Raw genomic sequence first — 21,120 nt, forward strand, 5'->3', positions numbered from 1 at the left:
AGTCAGAAAGGATACAGCCCCTTTAGGTGAAGTCTAGAATCAACCAAGGTAATTAGTGTGTGCACTGGGGAGGAAAACCACTAGCTTTGCTTGTTTGGAGACTTAGGGCATTAATTATTTGTGTGATGTCTAAGTAAGACAATCTTATTCAACATATGTGAGAATGTTCACTGTTTATGGCCTTTTCTCTATAATAATTTTCCATTTTTTGAAATGTATAGAGAAGTCTTTGATGTTGGGCCCAACATTGCCCTGGAATTTTATTTCACTGTTGGAATATTTGGATTGGAGACTGGAAAAATGTAAAGAAACTCTGGCCTGCATCAGGTCACAAAAAAAAAAAATACAACTAGGTGATCTGAAGAATCATATCAATTTCCTCATAGTGAGATAGGAAATTGAGTCCCCAAAAGAACAAGAGAGAGCTATTTATGGTAACATCAGCACAAGGGACCATCCCCCAGACTCATTCTTTGACTTGATAAACATTAATGGCAGATCTAGGCTCCTCTGAAATGCAAATATTACCTGCCCAATACAGTTAGTATGTGGGCTACTGACTTCTTTAACACGCACATTTATTCTTTTGCTTATTTGTTTAATCACTTATTCTTACAATGTCTATTTTGTGTAACATCTGCAAGCAGTAGGGAATTTCTAAGATAGAGTAGGCACAGTGCTTGCTTGGAGACGATTGGACTCAAGTGGGAGGGAGAAACAGCACACATGACTAATTATAAGAAGCAGAGTACATTGTTGGGCATATACATAGATATGAACATTGGATGAGTGACTTTCCAGTATTAATAAACTTTAAATTGTGCATGTGCTATCTACTTCTAGAAAATTATTTAGAAATACTCAGATAAGTATATAAAATTATATGACCAAGACTGATGACAGGAGCTATATTTGAGAGGAACAAAAAGTAACAATGTAACTAACCATTAAATGGATCACATAAAGGATCATTTTAGATACAAATTTCTATGTACAAACCTATGAAGATGACAACAGCATGATCTTAGCAAATTCAACTGCATAATAGGATGGCTAAGTGAAACCCCATTTTTGTAAAATGAGTATAATTTGTCTAATTACAGAACTATACAAAGACATGAAAAAAATCAGAAAGGGCATATTGTTAGTTCCCCCAACCCCCGGTATGAAATTCTAGGGGAGTTTTAATTTCTATATTTATTTATTTTACAGTATGTAGTTCTACTTTAGCAATTCATGAAGTAGAACTTTTGTTTTATTACCATGATGGCTTGAAGTGATAAGATTTGCCAGATACCACCAAAATCATGCAAAATGCTCCCAACCCAAGTCAAGTGGGGAATTCTGACTAGCAAAGGGTCAGAGTTTCGAGCAACCTATGTGAGTACAAAGAAGTACAAGTGGTTCAGTGTTTCAGTCTGGAGGGCGGGAAGAGAGGAAGTGGGGGCTCACTGCTGCCTTGGCACACTTGAGGTGTTTAGAACTTCTCAAGGACTGTGAGCCCACAGTTGAGACCAGGTACAACTCTCAAAATCTGCTGAGCTATTCCTCTTTTGGCAAAAAAAAAACAAAAAAAAACAAAAAAAAACAAAAAAAAAACCATGGTATTTATGAAAACACAGAGAATTTGCTTAAGACTTTAAGTAGTTCACAAACTACAAGGAATGTATCTGGATGTTCTCAGGAACATCCAGAACAGAAGAAACTCTGATAAGGGTTTTTATTAGAGGGATGATATAATCAAATATAGAAAGTTCTGTCCTGGGTGTAGAGTGAATAGTAGGGCTCTGAGACCACATCCAGACGGGAATTTGCAGTCAGACAGAGTAAAGGGTATATTACATGGCTTATTATAGCTGGAGAGAGACTTGGCTATAACACAACTTGGAGTCCTTAGGTAGTCTTATGAATCTCATATAACTTCAGGTTCCCTCTGTGCAAAGAGTTTGCCAATGCACCCCACAGTGTTTGTGAGAAATAAACTGGGATAGCCTGCATCTCATGCAATAGAGGGCTTAGCTACTTTTAGATTGTTGCAATGAAGAGGTACTCCTTGAATCTTCCAACCTGTCTCTGAGAGGGCATTATCCCAGTTCAGGAAGCAAAACTGAAAACTTGGACATGAAAGTGACCAGTGACCAGGCTTGCAATAAAGGGAGAACTGCAACCCCCAATATGGTGTCATCTCTATCAAAATGCCATGGCTCCCCCCTCCCCCACCCCTAATCAAACACTGCTTCCTACAGAACAATTCTAGCAAAGTACAAAATCTTACCTCTAATAAAAATGGTGCTGACTATTTTAATTAAGTCAACAATTCTTACAGAGCACCTCATAATTTCTGCTTCCAGACTTAGGGGAGATCCACAAGGAATGGACACAATATATTATTGTCAAAGACATATGTCATTGTCTTTCAATAGTAACAGGAAAGTGAACATGTCATCTATAAATCTAAGCCAGAAATTCAGATTCTACCCCTTAGTACATACATTTCAAGTGGAAGTCAAATTTAAAATATTTTCTTTGTCAGTGTTTTACAGATTAAAAAGAAAAATGCACCATTCCTTTGATTCTTGGAATATTCCTTCTTATTTCTTTGCTGTACGTTTTCTGAAATAATAAACTTGAAAAGACTTTTTATTTTTTAGATTCTACTTTGGTATACAGATGCCGCTCTGACTTATGATGGGGGAATGTGCTGAAAAATCCGCTGTAAATTGAAAACACCCAAAGTCAAAGATGCCTTTAATGTAGCTAACTGAGCCTCACAGCTCAGTCTCACAGCTCAGCCTCACAGGGAACTGCAGAGTGCCGGCATTTAACCCCGTGACCAGTGGCTGAGTGGGAGCTATAGCTTGTCACCTTTGCCTGGCATCTTCAGAGAGCATCCCACTGCTTATCAGCAGCCCAGAAAAAGATCAAAATTCCAAATATGAAGCTGTGGTTTCTACTGAACACATACCACCTTTATACCACAAAAAGTAGAGAAATTCTAAGTAGACCCAGGGGAGGCTAGAGACCACCTGTAATATTAATCATGGATTACTGGTATTTCTGTGAGGAAAGGCCTCAAAAGATCATTTCTTAGTGCTTTTGAACTTTATTTGTCTATTGGACTCCCTTCCTCCATTACCTAGTGCTTAATACTTACCACCTGGGGATAAATATTGGGAAAAATACAAGATCTTGTCTTGTACAAGAGTTGTTTCTCACACCAAGAAAGATAGCCTAGGCCTTTCAGTATTCAATCCTGACAGGAGTAATCTAGTCTTTGCCTCATTTGGATAAACAGACTCCCCTCCAATTTCTCTCCTCTAGTTGTGCTCAGGACTATCATATCCTAAGAAAATGAACAACTCTGCCAGCTTATCGATTAGTAAACAACTTTTAGTGTCATGGATAAGCAATAAAGCACACTTGAAAATTGCGGTGGGGCACTGGGAAAGGGATGATGTGCATTATTTTCTTCTATATTCCGTCAAGAGCCAAAGTGTGAGTAGTAGCAGCAAAATATTCTCTGTGGCATGATAATTCCTCACATGTTCATGTCCCTTTTCAAGGTTCCCACTTTCAAATGCATACACTCTCAAATGCATAAATGGCAGCCATGTATGATATGAGATCCTGTTTTAAGGATGAGGAAATTGAGGCTCAAAAAGATAAGTAAGTGACCCTGTGTGAGGTACCACTGCTGAGAAGTGGCAGAACCCTGAATGAAATTGGGGTTTGCCAAGTGGGGCATATTTCTGTGGCACTGCAAGGCCTTAGGGTTCAGATGCCATTATTTGCATCTTGCTCTTGGAGGGCCACTGCTCGACAGATCTTGTGAAAAAATATAAACAAAACCTTTCGTCTTTTCTTCTAAGAAAAAGACATTCAAGTACTGATATTAATCACTAATATGTATGTTCTTTGAAATGTCTGGACCCCTTAGTAAAAACAAAGTAACATTATATAATCCACAGGTGAGTTATCAAGTAATAGATTTCTGAGGACTCCTTCAAAATTTTCTTAACGTTTTCTTCCTAAGAGATTGCCAGGATCCAAGAACTGGTAATAAAAAAAAAAAAAAAAATTATTAAGAGTTTCTACCTCTAACAAAACACAGTTTAAGAAGAAAAGGACGTGAAAAAAGAGAATTACAAAAACATTTGTAAGCACTAAGACACAGGAATAGATACCTGTGTGCTATGAGATGGGAAAAGCAAAGGGAGGGGAAAGGAAGGAGAAGAGATAGAAAGTGATGTCCAAAACAGTTATTATAAAGGATCATACATATCAGCAAAGCTGTTAGGAAAACAGAGGAGAAGCAGAACCAGGATAGAGTATGGAATGTGGACTTTGATCAATGTCAAGACTGTGTTTTAGGAAATAGAAGATCATCAGAAGATTTTGAAATGGTGGTTGCCTTTAGTAAAGAAGCAGACTGGCAAATATCTTCCAACACCAAGGCCATTTAAAAATGCAACCAGACATTGTGGTATTACTCAGCAATTGAATGGCTAACAGACTTTAAAAGGTCTCTGAATATTTACTTCGTATGGCAGATACTTCTGAACTAAACACAACTTCTTTCCTCTCCTTTCTGGGCACGCAGCTAGACTACAGCTTTCCTTCCCTATTGCAGTTAGAGGTGGCCATGTGAGGCACAAGAAGGAGGGAGCTTGGGCCCCAAGTTACCACAAGGAGGAAAGCCATCCACTCACCAGGTGACCTGCCTTAAACTATTTCATGGGGGAGACTGAAAATAAACATGCTCAGAAGCTAATGAGTGAAAGACATGGAAAAGTGATTTTTATTTTCTATATATGTTTCTATATTTTCTTTTTTCTACAATTTTTTTTCTTAGATACAAAACATCCAAGTATCTGCAAGCAATTCTTTGCCATTCCTTCTTCCTTGCTACAAACCTAGGAGATTGTCATTCAAAGAAATATAATGCCCAATTTGCAGTCACATGTGGGACTGTGTTAATGGGAAATAATTTCTACAAAAATAAAAATATATACATGGATGGAATCCTTGGTGAACAAATAAATTCCACCAGATTAAAAATAACGTGAATAGCAATACCCATCATATTTCTACAACACTTTGTGGTGTTTGAAGTGTTTTATGCATTCTTACATAGGATGTAAGTGATTTGTGTATTTCTACATGGTTACAGAAGACCTGACTATTGAGAATCACTTTCATCTTACTTTTGCCTTTAACTTGCCCAGTGACTTTGATCAAATCACTTCCATTTCCTGGGCCTCAGTTTCTTCACTGTGTAAAATGATATTTTCAAAGAGTCCTTTGATTCTACTCTATCATATTTGTATGCCCATAATCTGCAGAGCACATATCTTTACTGAACTTTAGAGTGAAATCACAGATATTTATATTCATGGATACTTTGTAGTCTATAAAAACAGACACACTGAGTAAGTGGAAACCTCATTATTACAGAGATTTCCATTTATAAGGGGACGTAAGTCACTTGTCAGCATCTTCTGAAACACCCAGAACTTCATTCAGCATTCTGAATCTGAGTAAGTCACGGGCAGTTCACGGGGTTTCTGCAGCCTACTGAACTTTCGCTACACTTGTCTTATGAAATCAAGAACATATAAAGGTTAGCCACCTGATGCTACCATGTTCTTCCTTTGGTGGAGAAGCAAAAATCCCATTAAACTTTCTAAAGAAAAAAGGAAGCCTGGTAAACAGCCAAGACTCCCAGAATACCTACCACCTTGAATCTGTCACAATTCAACTCTTTCAACATATGTGCCAAAGGATCCAGTATAAAATGGCTACCCCACACCTGCGGCCAGCCCAGTTACTCTGACAGTGGCCTTGTTGGGGGTCACTTTTTCTTACTGTTGATTTCTTAGTTCCATAGTGCTAGATAACTTGAACTTACTGAAAATCTGAACCTTACCAGAAAAATACCGCCTAAACAGATAACATGAAGAAAAGGCAGCCAAAATATTCAGGAAGATTACATGATAATGAATACTCTACCACTCTGGGTACCAGAGATGCTCATTTTTCTTGTCCATTTGTAATGATGTACAAGAGGTTCCTTCTCTCAGAGGGAAAATGACTTCAATTACATGTTCTTGAAAAAAGAAGCATTGAAATTATCTTCTTTTCAAAAGGTAGAATTAGCCCCATTTTAGAGCTGAAAGCCTGCCAGAAAAAAATATATATATTTCTGATATTTTCGTTCTCCCCACCGCCCATTTAGCTGTGTCAAGTTTGCAGTTTGCAATTTTCTGTGGCTGCTTCTACTTTCTCTCACTGAATATCATACTCTAATCTCAACGTCTCACTGTGTAAATGGGAAAAGCACCCCTTCTGGTCAACACAGATGATTTGATGGACACCTGTTCTGTTTCAGGTTAAAAGGCATGAACCTCAGAGAAGTCAGTCAGCAGGTAGGAAAAAGAGAAAACTGCCTGTTTGCTAACAGCACATAAATTCATATTCGTCACAGCCTTATAGGGGCAGGAAAGCATGCTTTTGGTTCTTCTGTTCAGAAATTCCATTTTCCTGAAAGATGAATGGTATGCACACGAAGAGGAAGACTCAGAAATTAAAAAGTTTGAGTCTAGATGTGAAACCCATTCCCAGTCAGCCTTCCCCTTCCAAAAGCTTGATTTTCTTATAACCTCTAATGGTCTCATCTTCCTTTTCTCATGTCATGCTTGATGGTTTTAAATCTTCTTTCTTAAGCCAAATTTGCAGTAATGGGCAAGGACTGAGGATTCTGAATTTCAGTAAGATGGAGTTGCTAAGAAGTTACTGACTTTTGACTGAGGGGGGCTTTGTATTTGCACAACAAGGCCTTATGGTGCTCTAGGCTGGGCTGAAGGGAGGCAGACTCTCTTCACACCTACCTCTCCACCTCTATATTCAAGGTAGCTTCAAGAGTGCTGGGGCTTGGAGTATGCCAGCTCTTAGTCCTCCTGTCTAGATACTCTTTATGTTATTACTAAGGATCTGCTTTTCTATTATTGATTTTCTCATATATAAGCTAAAGGATAATAATATCTAATTCATATTCAGAAGCATTGTAAAATATTAAACATCAAATAAATGGCAATTGTAATTACCAGGAGGGACTGGTAGAAACCACTAACAAAGGTGATTTTCTTTTAAAAAGTGGAATATTTGCAGAATAGGTTGTCTCCAGCAACTCTCCAATTTCCTATCTGCTGATAAAGTACTTCAGTGTAGCATGCCTGAGTTTCACATTAATCCATGCTCTAGCAAGTGATGTAATCACTCTGAGTACTTTCAACAATAAATCTTGAAATACATGACATTTGGTGAATGTATGTTTTGCTGGCCCTTCAAATTGTTCACCTTTCTACATCCTAGCCTTTGGCACCAAAACATAAAGTAATGACGTAAGCCCCATAGCCATTCAGAGCAGAGCAGCCTCCCTCGTGCTTCCTTGTCTGGATGAGCTCCAGGCAGACAAGGCACAAGGACTGATGTTACCTGTCCTGGTAGACAAGAAGCAGGAAAGGGGAGAAGTAGGATCCCCAGATCTTCAAGGTCAGAGATAATCCTCTTGCTGACCTGATTCACAGTATTTACTTCCCTGCTTCCTGCTCTGAACCTCCAAGGGGTTCTCCTTAAATAGAAAGCAGGTTGCTTCTGTAGAGTAAGAAGATCTTTCTCAACTAGCTCTATGGGAGGCTAAAAGAAGCTGTTTTAAGAATACTGTGGCTAAACTCATTAATTAGGCTTTATGCATGTTATGTAAAAGGGATTTGATGTTAACAAAGGTAGGTGAGTTACAAGATGGCTTCATCTCAACCAGAGCAATGATATAAATGTTTGACAAATGCAATGAACTTGGTTGCTTTCAAACTAAGCCATGTTTTAGTGTTTGCTGCTCTCCACTAGTATCTGGCAGTGACTTTCCCTGGGAAGATGCTCCATCTTTATTTGGTTGTCTGGAACAATGCAAGGGCTAGCTGTGCCAATGCTAGGAAGAAAGATGTCATCACTCATTGTTCCATAGCAAAGCTCTGCATCCCAAAGCTACACCATTAACAAAGAGCTCTGAAAAAGACTTTTCAGAAAAAAATGTAGTGCTTCCCATAGTGTTTCCAGCCTGGACCATGGTTCAATACCCCTGTCTGTTAAAAAAGTTGGTTTCCCAGTCCCTTATTACGAATTATTTATTGTCTCATAATTCTTGCTATTAGGACGTTAAGAAAACAGGAGCATATTAAAATAGTACATCCGATAATTTCAAATGTAGAAAAATTTATCTGTAAGAGTGCCTATATGTGAGTATAAAAAATCAGATACTAGAAGGAAATATACCAAAATGTTAATGAAGCTTATGTCAGGATGGTGGGATTATGAGTAATTTATTTTTTCTTTATAAGATTTTTAAATGATTTAAATAGAACATAGTAAAAAGTGGATGCTCACAGAAAATAACAAGCACACTTTTGAAAACACAAGGTTCTTAGTATTTCTAGCATGATGCCAGGAGAGAATGGAGAACCCAAAGTGCAAATGAATTGAAAAAAATGAAGGCACCTAGATTTTCAGTGTATATGCACAGAAATACTTTCCTACTGTACAAGCTGTTTCTATCTAGTAGGATTGACAGATGCCTGAACGTGACACAAGACACTGAAATAACATGCAAATCAATTTTCAGTTTTAATATGCAAATATGATGCTTGGCACATCACTTTCCATGGCTGAGGTAAATTTCTGTTTTTGAGATTTTCGTGGGAAATGCACACCAGCAAACAAATGGTTAACTCCCCATAAATCACCTAACACAAGGTGGTTTTCATTTGAGTCAAAGGGGTTCTTGCTCAGAGACTCAAGACACCTGAAATGCAAAGAAAGGGCATGTGTTTTGTTCAATAATAATGCCACCCTCAGCTAACAAGTCTACCCTCTGACAGACACACTGACCACACTGGATTTCTAGACCTGGGCAGGGAGGCAGGCAAGGTGACTAAGTGAGAATAACAGAAAAGGGACTTTTTGTTTAACCTGTGAAAATCAAATCAAAGTAGCTCAACATGGTGGGGAGTTCAGTATCCAGCTACAGGCAAAGAGGAAGCAGTCCAAAGTCCTTATTCATTCAAGCAGTGCAGCAAACTGCAGCCTTTGGTTAGATCTAGATTAAATTATCCACAAATACTAGTAATTAATTGGGTGTTAAGGCACTCATCAAAATGAATGAGATGCATCTAGTTTAAGAAATTTGTAATCCAGTCAGGAAATCAAGGCATACGAGGGAGAAGTAAAGGAACAAAGTGAAAAAACAAATGTGAATAATAATCAGAACGACTAAGATGCTGTGTCCATGTTCTGGATTCTCCTTGCTAATGTTCAAATCCCATGTCCACTACTCACAAATCGTGTGGCCCAGGGCAAGATTTTATTTCACTAAGTGTTAGTTGCTTCAATAATAAAATGGGATCAGTAGGATTTATCTCATGAGTTAAATGGGATGGTCCATGTACCCTATTTATTTCTATGCTGATTTAGAAATTAATTTTATCCTTAGATACATCCTGCTGTATGAATCTTATGCAAATATATCACCAAATGATATGGATTCAGAGGAGAGAGAAGTCCTTATGGGCTGGACTATACCAAAAACATGTCAAAATGATAAGGGGCTTGAATCAGGACTTGGAGGCGGGGTAGAATTTACAGAGGAGCTGCTGGACTTGGTGGTATTTGCCTGTATCTCTGTTGCTCAGGAGGCTAAGACAGGAACATTGCAAGTTCAACACCAGCCTCAGGAACTTAGTGAGGCCCTAAACAACTTAGCAAGACCTGTCTCAAAAAAAAAAAAAAAAATTAAAGTAAAATGTCTGGGGATGTGGCTTAGAGGTTAAGTACATTGGGTTTAACTCTCTCCTGCAAAAAAAAAAAAAAAAAAAAATCAGAGGCGCTAAAACAGCTTTCTAGTCCATCACAGAATTTAAAACCTTTCACATTTCTTTGCTCCTTTAGAGTCTACAAGGAGCTCAATGCAATACTCAGAAATACTAGATTATTTACAGTATAATAAACTCCAAAGCATGATATTATTGTTTATTTTTCTTTCTTCTCTCTCTCTTTTTTTTTTTTTTTTTTTTTTGGTACAAAGAAACAAACCAAGCTAGTGGCTTGTTAAGCAACTATATGTCAAATGACTTAGCCAAAATCCAAGTGGCAGAGCCAGGAGTTAAACACGAGTCTTCTGATCCAAGCTCAGTGTTTTTCTACTAATTTACAGATGCCTCTATATATTCATTTAGAAATATGAAACTTACATGATCTATCATAAAGGTTAATCAAGGCAGTCAACCCTCACTGATTAAAGCGTGATGCTAATTATATCAGAGGTTGGAGACTAACGTGGCCCTTTTACTTTCACAAACACTGATTGTGGTGTAATGGAGAAAGTGTGGGCTTTGGAGGCAGAACAACCTGGTTCAACATTTTACAAGTTTTAAAAAACTTATCTTAGCATTAGAGTCTTCACATAAAGGGGTGGGGTGGGGGCGGTCAGGCAGGTGAGAGAGGATGGATAGCTTTGTTTCAGAGCCATTGTGAGCAACACCTGAGATGGTACATGACCCATGCTGGATTTAACAGTGGCTCATGATTATTTGTATTAAATGCTCACAAGCAGCCTGTCAGGTCTGAGCTGTGGTTGTCTTTCAAATGTGGTAGGAAAGTGGATGAGAGAACATAAATGACTTAGTATCATTCATCAGCACTGAAGCAGAGGGGAAGAAAGATCGTTCTCCAAAATCTAATCTAATGACTAGCAACATTTATTATTTCGAATGAATCATAAACACAATTAAAATAATACTATTCCTATTAAAGGACTTTCTTATGGTTTTTCACAAATTCTGACAGGGGGAAATGCATTAGTGTTTCATTTATATATTTATTGATTTATACTTTATGAAAATGAAAATAATAAAGGTACACTGAGTGTTTATTAGGTGGCAAGCAATGTTCAAAACATTTTACATTAATCAACTCATGTAATCACCTGAGTGGCCTTATCAGGTACTTACTGTACTGATTTTACAAATGAGAAAACAGATGTATGAAGATCATCTTGATAAAGTGGAGAATCTGCAATTTCAATCCAAACATCATGTTTGACCACAACTCATCTGCATTTTTTTCCAGTGATATTTTATAGCTTACCTACTTATTTTTAGAGAATTTAATCATATTCTACCAAATCTTGAACCATCAAAGGAAATTTTCTTAAAGACAAGTACAACTTTCATGATCTATTTCCTCTGTGCTCAAAGATGGCAACCAAGGATGGAAGGAGCACCCCAGGTCACCCTGATGCAGATGGTATGAGACAAAACATTGAGACATGTGTCCATTTTTGATGTCTCCACTGATGACTCAGCAAAATGGTAGAATGTTCTTCAAAAGACTATTTCCTTTATCAATCTCAGACACAAACTGGAGGGTTAAGGTTAATTCTTGAAATGGTAAAATAAAATAATGAAGAGTACTGTCCCTGGAGGTGGGCAAAGGGAAAAACAAGTAACAGGCTTTCATATTCTTTCATACAGAAACACTAAAAGATGGTGCAGTTTACCAGGGACCCAAGGGATACATTTTTCTTCTGGGTTCTGGGCTAACCAGGAATCAAAGACTAAGACCATATTCTATAAGAACTAAGGTCTCTTTAAAATGTGGAGGCAGCTCTAGACCTCTTTCACTATGTGGATTATCAGAAACAGAAACCAGTGGAGTGAGAAAACAGAGGCAAGAAGAGGAATTGAGTTATTCAAGGTCATCTAGAAAATGATGGGTAAAATCAAGAAAGCTCAGATCAAGAAAGCAAGTCTAATTCAAAACTAGTTTAATCCTGTTTCCACCGTGGAAGCCTCACTCAGAACAGTGACGCATTCTGGATGTTCTGTAAAGTATGCTCATTCTTGGCAAAAAATGTTGGGAGCCCAAATCTACATTTATGCAGCCTTCTGAGATCCTGAGATGGAAGTTGCTATAAAGTGAAAATCACTGCTGTTATTCTCGGCGAGCCTGCACAGACTGACAACAGCTGGCACAAACAGATGTGGCCCACAGAGAATTCTTCAGGCAATGCTGAGGCCATCTCTGTTCAAGTTTCCTTTTCCTCGACTAACAATGGGTGTTTCTCTTCATTCTATGAAGCCCCCATGGCTTTCTTGTTGTTACACAGGTGAGTTCAAAGCTCTAAGAATCAGATGGGCCTCAATCTGTCCTCTGCCCTTTTGTTTCAGTGACTATTGCCTAGTAACATGACTTTGAAAGAAAAATACCTCATATATGGAGAGAATTTTCTTCATCAGAGGACTTATACAATGCCTGGGGGTTTCAATAATTATATTTATGGAGCTACTACTCTCTTCATGCACTAATCTCCTTTAACCTTTGAAGTAAGTCAAAAGGATTAGAACTTTTGCTACTGCACTTTGCAGATGAGGACGTTGTGATCACAGAAACTAAATAACATGCTCAAGGTCATGGAGCTGGTATGAGAAGGAGCTAGGATTTATCCCCAACCAAACTGATTCTAGAAACTGCTTCCCAACTTCATGGAGACTAGGAAGGACAGAATCCAAGGTGTCACTGCAATCAGAATTAAATGCATTTGATGTAATTAAGTATTGTAAATATGCAGAATTGTTATTATAATACCACCATAAAGATCATCAAAAACTTTATATGTTTCACCATCTCCATAATTCTACCTAGCTTAGTAACAACTGGAAAGCAAGTTATTACTGGTTTTATCCTTTTTCTAATCAAGAAATATAATGCAGTGACCCGGGTCATTCGGCAGCACTTTAACCCTCCTGACAATGCTTAATGTCAGGGACTCAGATGCTAATGTTTCTTGACTATAAAGAGAGGCTTTTGGAGAAAAGCAAGTAACTGATGATATAGTACATCAAGCATGTGAAGGATCACATTGTTTCACTTATACGATGCAACCCAGCAAGCCTCTAATCGACACTAAACTAAATATAACCAAGGTGATGGTTGTCAAGAACACATTCATCCCAAGTGCTTTCACTAAGTGCTATGGTGAAGAAACTAATGAGATGTATGATCTCTAGGAGATACAGTAGGAAATACTAGACATAGATAGAACAATGCAAAACAATCGTGTGCTCTCAGAACACAGAGGGGAGATATTGCAGTTGTGTACTGAAAAGGATGCACACAAGAGAAGGTGGTCTTTGAACTAGATCTTGGACAAAGGTAGAATTTGGACATATAGAAAAGGAGCAAAAATAGCATCCTTGGAGAAGATTTGAAGAGGCATGCACAATCAAGGTGGCAGCAACTTTCCTTTCAGGCCCACAGCTCTTAGCTGCCTCCACGTTCCTTTTTGTTTGACTCATCATGCTTTGAATGAAGATGTCTGTAATATTTAGTGTAGGTGAGGGAACTGTCTGCTGCTATAGTCAATACAGACATGAGGCGGCCCAGGGCCATGGTCAGCAGATCATTCCAGGAGCCTGGCACAGCAGGTCAGCTGCTCCAGACTCAGGCAGACGTTACTGGCTGAAATGAATGCTTCTTGTTGCTAATCTCAATAAGTGATTACTTTAATGAGAGGCTGAAGAAAATGAGGCTTCAAGTGATTGTAGTGGTTTCTGATAGCAGCAACTCAATGCTCAGAGGGAGGCCAGGGTGGAGAATATAGGGTGTCCTGGGATTTTGCATGGGTTATTCTGCTGTATGAGGGGTAACAAGAACAATGGAAGCTGGGTTTCTTTTCTAGTCTTCTGAGTGTTCCAGAGAGTGATGAAAAGTATTTTTCATGTGCTGTCTTTACATAAGAGCTTAGCTGTGAGCTTCCAGGAGTATTCCCCATCCACTCCTCAGGCACCCATGTCAGGGGGGACAAGGCACCATTATGCAGCATCAACATTATCATAAAAGCCAGACTGAAAGAACTCAATGTGCTTTACTGACTCTGTGATTTAATAATTTTAGATAGCAATTAGAAGTCAAGAATTTCTTTTTCTTTTTTTTTTCCCAACAAGAAAAATACATAGAACCTGAGGACAGAGCTGTCTGGCCATTATTGAGTTCTAGGTTCCTCTTTGCCAGTTTGCTGAATGCTATATAGACAATCATATCACCTCTCTGGGCCCAGCTTCCTGAAATGTGTTTAATCATCTCCAACCTCCTCATGTACATACTTCTTGCAAAAAGCTCAGAAGCAGGAGAAGTAATAGGACTCAAGTATTGGGGGAATAGCAAATATGCATAAAGGGGACTCACAAATCAATTGACATCCTCATCTTCATCATCTTTATTTATCATCATTACAGTTAAAATTTATTGAGACAGGTCCTATTCCATATAATTCAGATGGACCTCATTGTCCTGCAACTGGATGAGGTGGTTACCCTTATCTCCCTCCTTCACAAAGAGGAAATCAAAGAACAAAAGTGTAAGCAGAACACTCAGGGCATGGGCCAGATTCCCATGACTCCCATAGTCCATGGTCTTAATCCCTGTGCCACATGGAGTATGACAAGTGTGACATTGCCTTTATCTGTTTTCCCTTTTCTACCTTCCAAACTTTTGGTTATGTTATTATATTTCACTCATAACTAAAAATGAAAATCTGTTAATTCAAATTGTATTTACCAAGCAGGCACAAGGTGCCAGGGTGGCAGATACTGCATTAGTCAGCACTTTGATTATAAAGGTAAGGACAAACTTAGAAATGCAAAATACCGCATGACACATATTTTAAAATGACATCAGGTGCAGCTGAAGTTGTTTCTCTCCAGGAAAAAAAAATGTATTCAAGTGTGTCAAAGGTGGATACCAAGTGTCTTAGATGAAGACACAAACAGTGATACAAGGTAACTATAATAGCCTATTTAAAACATACAGGTTTGGTACCAAATAAATGTTCTAAGAACTACATTTTGTTAGCTGCCTTCTACAAAGAAGAAATGGAGGCTCCGGAAGTTAAGTAGTTAGCTACAGTCATAACAGGTAATGCAGGTAGAGCAAGATTCAAATCCAGGTCTGCCTGACACTTACCTTTGTATTCATACTTAGCAACTACCTCTAGAAGAGGGAGAATGGTGTAGAAGGGGAGAACACCTCCACTGTTCTTTCAGTCTACCTGGTTCTGACTACAGGGGTTTGAGTAAGTATTTATAGAATGTATCTAAATTTTACACAGCTATTTATCATCCTTTAGAATGTGTTATTGCTTGTGCTTGAAGGGAAACAGAAATTAGGCCAACCTCTCCATTCCAACTTGTAGATTAAAGAAACATTGAACATTTTTTTTGGAACATTAGAAAAATTACAGGTAAAACTGGGAAATAAAAGCAAACTTCTCAAACAAATGAAACTGCATATTGTTTTTCATTTCAACAGACACTTCATGCTAGCATTATTATGGCAAACTTAGAAGTTTATAGACTTAAGTTTACCAATTTTAATTTTTGAAGAAAAAACAGCAAGAAGATCAAATGATGAATTAAGATGTCATGCATTTTAGCAAAGCACTGGACTCAGAAACCAATGGACTGGTATTGGAGCCCCCAGTGTCCGCTATTCTAGTCATATGCCCTAGCACATGTCACCCAATCTCTATCTCACTGGCCTATTTTGGAACACAGTAGGTTTGAAGATGACTAGCCCTTGGGATCATCATGCAAATCTTTAAGAGTTTGCTAAATGTACATATTGACAATAACTTTAATGGAAGACTCTTCCCATGATGGAATACGTTTACCTTGTGATCAAAGCCGAGGGAACAGACACAGTGATTTCACAGGTCAGGGAAGCATATCAGACTTTAAAACCCCATTCAGCATTCTACAAAGAAGAAATAGAGGCTCCATTTCTTTCTAAGGTAACTCTCTGAGACAAAAAAAAAATGAGCTCAACTCTTGATGCACCATCATGTGTTAACCAGATCAACAGTCCTAACATTTCTCTCATGTTTCCTTGGAAAAAATAGCCGACCTCTCACCAACAGCCACTACAGTGAGCTATATGACTTTGAGAAGCCACTTCACTTTTCCAAGTCTCAATATCCCCCCAGTGAAGGGTATTAATTGCCACCCTGAGGACCTCAGAGAGACTTTGTAGGGAAGGAGTGAATAATGAATTGCAAAAATGCTCTGAAAACAAAGTGTCAAACAAAGACCATAGATAGCCAAGACCTCCCCTTTAAGCCACTGTGAAAAGGACTCTGTCATTTGCAAATACAATTGATTACATAAGGACAAACTAATCAACTTTTCCTGCCAAGATTTGTTGCCCTTGGTGAAATAAAAGCATTTTGGACAGAGAGGAAATTTCGTCATTTTCTTTTGACTTTGGTTCTGACTTTTGCAAGATGTATGCCTGCGATTCAGAACAGAACTCTTGATCTTGACTGCCAGTTCACAGCCAGGAGTAGTGACTTGAGCACAGTCTAAGCTGAGAATGGATCTGCTGGCCACCAAAACTAGATGTCAGGCAGACCTACTGTTGAAATCTTCCCAACAGTACAGACAAGCAAGCCCTTCAGCGAGGCAGGCAGCAGAAGTGCTCTATGTGCAAACCATGAGCCAGGCATTGTGATAGAGAAAGAGTGATACAGACCGCCTGCTGTGGTAACCACATCTCTTCCTCCAGTTAGGTCTGTGCACATCCCTGGTGAGGCCAGCAATCTTAGCCTCAGTTTAGAGATCAGTTAACTGATGTGCAATAGTGAAAGTAATAGAGCTAGGATTGTAATCTAGGTTTAGCTCTGAAATGCATGTTTTTTTTTTTTTTTTTTTTTTTCTCAGATGAACACAAGTGCCTGCCCTCCAGGAGCTCACAATCTAGTGGGAAAGGCAGAACGGCAACTCAATAGACTGTGAGCTCCTTGAGGGCAAGGACCATTTGTTATTATGTCTTGCATCTTCACCAAGCATGATATCAGCCATGCAAAAGGTGCTCATTGAGTGTTTGCAGATAGAGGAGCCACGATTAGATGGATTTCTCTATAAAATACAAATATTGCTTCTCTGTCCTCACAAAAATTTTCTGGTTCCTCTTTATAATACCCAGAGCAGAACTTAGAAACCACTTTCAATCCCGCCTTCACACTCTCGTGTGCCATGATCCCCCTCCACATCCTCTGTGCACTACCTCAATCTTCCAAATACAGTGGCATCCTTCAACACACCTTGCTGAATACCTTGGGGTTTTCAACAAATGTTTATTGAGGGAACCAACAAATCCCAGGAGGGAACTATTTCCACTATGTCTGAGGTATGAACATAAGGCCTGTGAACATTAAGAGTAGATCTATAGCTGTAGGCATCTAGAAGGCTTCACAGAAGACAAGGCGATTGATTTGAGCTGCTTAACTCTAAAATCTCAAAGACTAGATGACATTGTGTAGAAAAAAATCCAATCCTCTTTTACATTAATTAGACAAATGACATCAGAACAAAACATTGTTCTTTAAATCAGAATATAAGCTATGCCAAATTCTATCTGCTCATAAAGGATATGGGTTCCAGCCAAAAGTCCATCATATAGATTATTGTTTTTCTTCTCCCAAGTACTTAGGGAAATTAAGTTTTCTTTGGCATGCAGTGGCTCTCAGCAAGGTCATGGGTTCTTCTGCAGTGGTGCCTGGGGCAGTTAAGGTAAGACACTTCAGCCATCCTTGAAGATAAGAGAGCTGTGCTTGGCCTAGATGACATGGGAGTATTTAGAGTTTTGGTGGAGAAATCAGAAAGGGTCAGTAAGAATGTTAGGATACCCCAAATCTAGCTCTCTTACCCTTGAACCCAGCAACAGACTAGACCACGATATATGGGAGGAGGTGGCAGGAGATCTTTTGTACTGTGAGAACTCAGGCATCGCTCAGTTTGCTCACGTGTAAAATGAACTAGATAATTTCCCATAACTGGGAAATGGGAAATGAGAGAGCATGAAGAGAAAAGATGAGTTGTAACTAAGTACAGGAGTTTGAAAACTCGGAGCCTGGCTTAAGTTCTCAATCAATACCTGTATTTCTGCTAACTACATATATGCCAGGTTCCCTCACTTTTCCCCAAGTCTCTCTTAACCTCTGCCTAATATCTGTTTGAAGAATATAAAAACAGCTCTCACATACTTAGTGTTGAGGTTGTGCCTCCTCCTTTTTTCTTTTTCTTTTTTTTCTTTTTCAATTTTTTGGTACTTCCTGCAAGTGCCACACAGATAAGAAATAGTGGAGGTGAAGCTTTAAGCAGCTGTACGTTTGTTGAGTCCTTGCTTTAGGATGATTTTTTTCCATGGTCATCCTCAGTTGTTCTCCCTCGGTTTGCCCACCTTCTGTCGATACCACAGGTTTTAAATCCAGGCTGCCCATCAGAATCACTTGGGACGCTGAACACATCAGAGTGCCTCCCCAATAAGACCAATTAATTAGCTCAGCGTCTTTGAGGTGAGGCCCAGGAAATGAGTTGGTTAGAAGGTTCCTCAGATAAGTCTGAAGGGCAAATGGGGACAAGAACAACTGCTAGTTAAACATGGGAAGTCATATGGTGTGTTCACTTTCTTTTTTATTCTCTGGCATTTATTTGGAGAATGGTTCTTCTACCCAGTGTCCATGCTACCCATTAGATTTCTCCCCAGAAACATAAGCATAATATTTTCAAGAGAAAGTATAGGGATGAGTTGGAGGAACCAACCTGTGTGTAACAGAGTCTAGATTTTCTGTGCCTTCTATTTGTCATCACTGTCTTGATAAACCCGTGGCTACATTGAACAACACAAGCCAAGGGAACTTGGTGGCACTTTGGCAGGATTTATCTTTGTATTGCATGCTATTATCAATAATAATAAAGTTATGTTTATGGGTCACTTACGTGTAGGGCAAAAGGCGAAATATTTCATGTAGATTATTACATTTAATAATACGAAATCCCTGTGAGGTGAGGCAAATATGTCTCCATTATCCAGATGAGAAAATTTAGGATTAGGAAGGGGAACCATGTGTGACAACATTCTGGCCCAAGGCTACCTAACCCCAAGTCTTCACTCCGACTCACTAGACACAGCGCTCCTAGGCTTCATCATGTGCAGGGAACACAAAGCTCTCCATATGTGGATAGATGTTACTATCTAGAAAGGGATAAGCCAGACGTTATTTTCCTCAAGTAGAGAAGTAGTCTGCCTGAAGATGAAGAATGCAGGCAATGAACCCCAAGGTTGTATTGAAGCAGACGGCTTGACAGCCCTGGGGTGGGGGCATGGTGTGGCCTGCTCAGTTGCATTTATGCATTCAAGGGTGTTCTTTCAGTCTGGTAAGTGTAAGCATTAGTTTCCTGACCTCAAATGGATTGTTGTGTGGACACAAGGCATTAACTGCTCATGCTGTTCTCAGACCTAAAATTGCCTAATGACCCCACTTAGATAATCAAGATGAGGTGGCTGGACTCCTCCTTCGATCAGACTCGGACACTAAACTTTGTTCTCAATCTTATCTTTCACTTGCACAACCTTCCTCTTCCAAACCAATCTACTCATTAGTCTCAACACTAACTTGGAGACTATTTCTCACTTCAATGTCATTGCTCATACTGTGCCCTATGCTCTGAACATCGAGACAGACATTCCCAATCATCCTTGGTAGTGTCATTCCTGCTAGTCTTCAAATCCTATTCTGAATGTCCTGTTCCTTAATACTTTGAGCTCATTCAAACTTCTTTTTTTCTTTTGCTCCCTCAAATCATGGCAGAGTGGTTAAGAGCACATACACAAGGGCCCAATGCCTGGTCCCACTACTATTACTGTGTTACCTTGGGCAGATTACTTACCCTCTTTGTGCTTCAGCATTCTTATTGCAAAATGGAGATAATTTTAGGACTCACAATTCCAAGGGCTATGAGGATGATGTGGATTAGCACAGCACATGGAACAGTGCTTGACTTACAAGTACTTTATAAATAAGTAGATACTTATCTCCAAGGCATCAGTTACTGACTAGCCAGCAGAGTAGTTACATTGTTTTGTACTTTATAGGGGCACTTGGGGATTTGTTTCATTAATGGCTTCCATACTTCCCATAGCATGCACCCAACACCTAACCAGAGAAGGCAACCTGCAAATACTCACCGAACTGAACTGTGCTGAACTATCAATATGATAACATTCCTGTGATTTCTCAGAGGGAGCACCAAAGAAAGTGCCTTTGGCTAAGTTTGAGTAACTTTGATATCCTATATCATGCTCCCAGTAACACATAAGAGAGAACTAGTAAAACGGAAATTTTGTTTTCATTTCAGTGTTGTATAATTTTGATTTCATATTAACATGCCTCAGGGAATAAAATATGTATTTACATAAAAATTTCTGGTAATGGCATCTTGAAAAGCAATTAAATGAAACAGATTCCATTTGCTGAGGGCTCTGTTTATAACACTAGGTGTGTGACAACGTCCTGATGTGAGACCTGGACAGTCTTCATCATGAGTCATCAGTGAGAGCCCTGGCTCTCCTCCAGCTTCTGGGGTATAGAGACATCTTCAGAACACAGAAGAACCCATTCCGCATTAGACACCCTGACAGAACCCCAAGGGCAGGGTGAGTAAAGGTGTTTTATAATGTGAGAAACTATACATCCTTCTTTGCCAGCTTTCTACCCGCCCTCCTGCCCCAAATATTCTGTAGAGAATTTATCAAGAAAGGACCTGGAGAAAATTTTAGAAATCATGTGTGTTAAGTTAGTGTTTCTCAACATGCTGCTCATGGACCCTGGGGTGCCCATGATATCTATCCAGTGAAATTTTAGGAGTTGTTTTTAAACTTTCAAAAGGCTAAAAATATACAAGAATTCACCTGAAATTCAACTGTTCATTGATAGAATGTCAAATCAGTACAGCAGGATGGGTTATGTCACTCTCCATAGACCTGATTGGCCAATACCGAACTTGAAAAAAGAAATGCACATTTACTTAATAAATCCAGCTTGGCTGCAGAAACTTTGGCACCAGGGGTTCCAATTCCAAAACTTATATGAGGTTCTTTTACTGATGAAAAGACCCAGCCTGAGATTGAAATGGCACAACTCAGATTCCCTGACTTCAAGTCTAGTGTCCCTTC

The 21,120-nt window shown here is 39.0% G+C and overlaps 1 protein-coding gene across 9 annotated transcripts in view; it reads right to left on the minus strand.

The window, feature by feature from the left end:
* LPP (LIM domain containing preferred translocation partner in lipoma) overlaps positions 1–21,120 on the minus strand; it is a 654,410-nt gene that overhangs the window by 159,345 nt on the left and 473,945 nt on the right. The window lies entirely within an intron of this gene.

The sequence above is a fragment of the Spermophilus citellus genome (genome assembly GCF_964194105.1).
Source record: "Spermophilus citellus genome assembly, chromosome: 7".
NCBI lineage: Eukaryota > Metazoa > Chordata > Mammalia > Rodentia > Sciuridae > Spermophilus > Spermophilus citellus.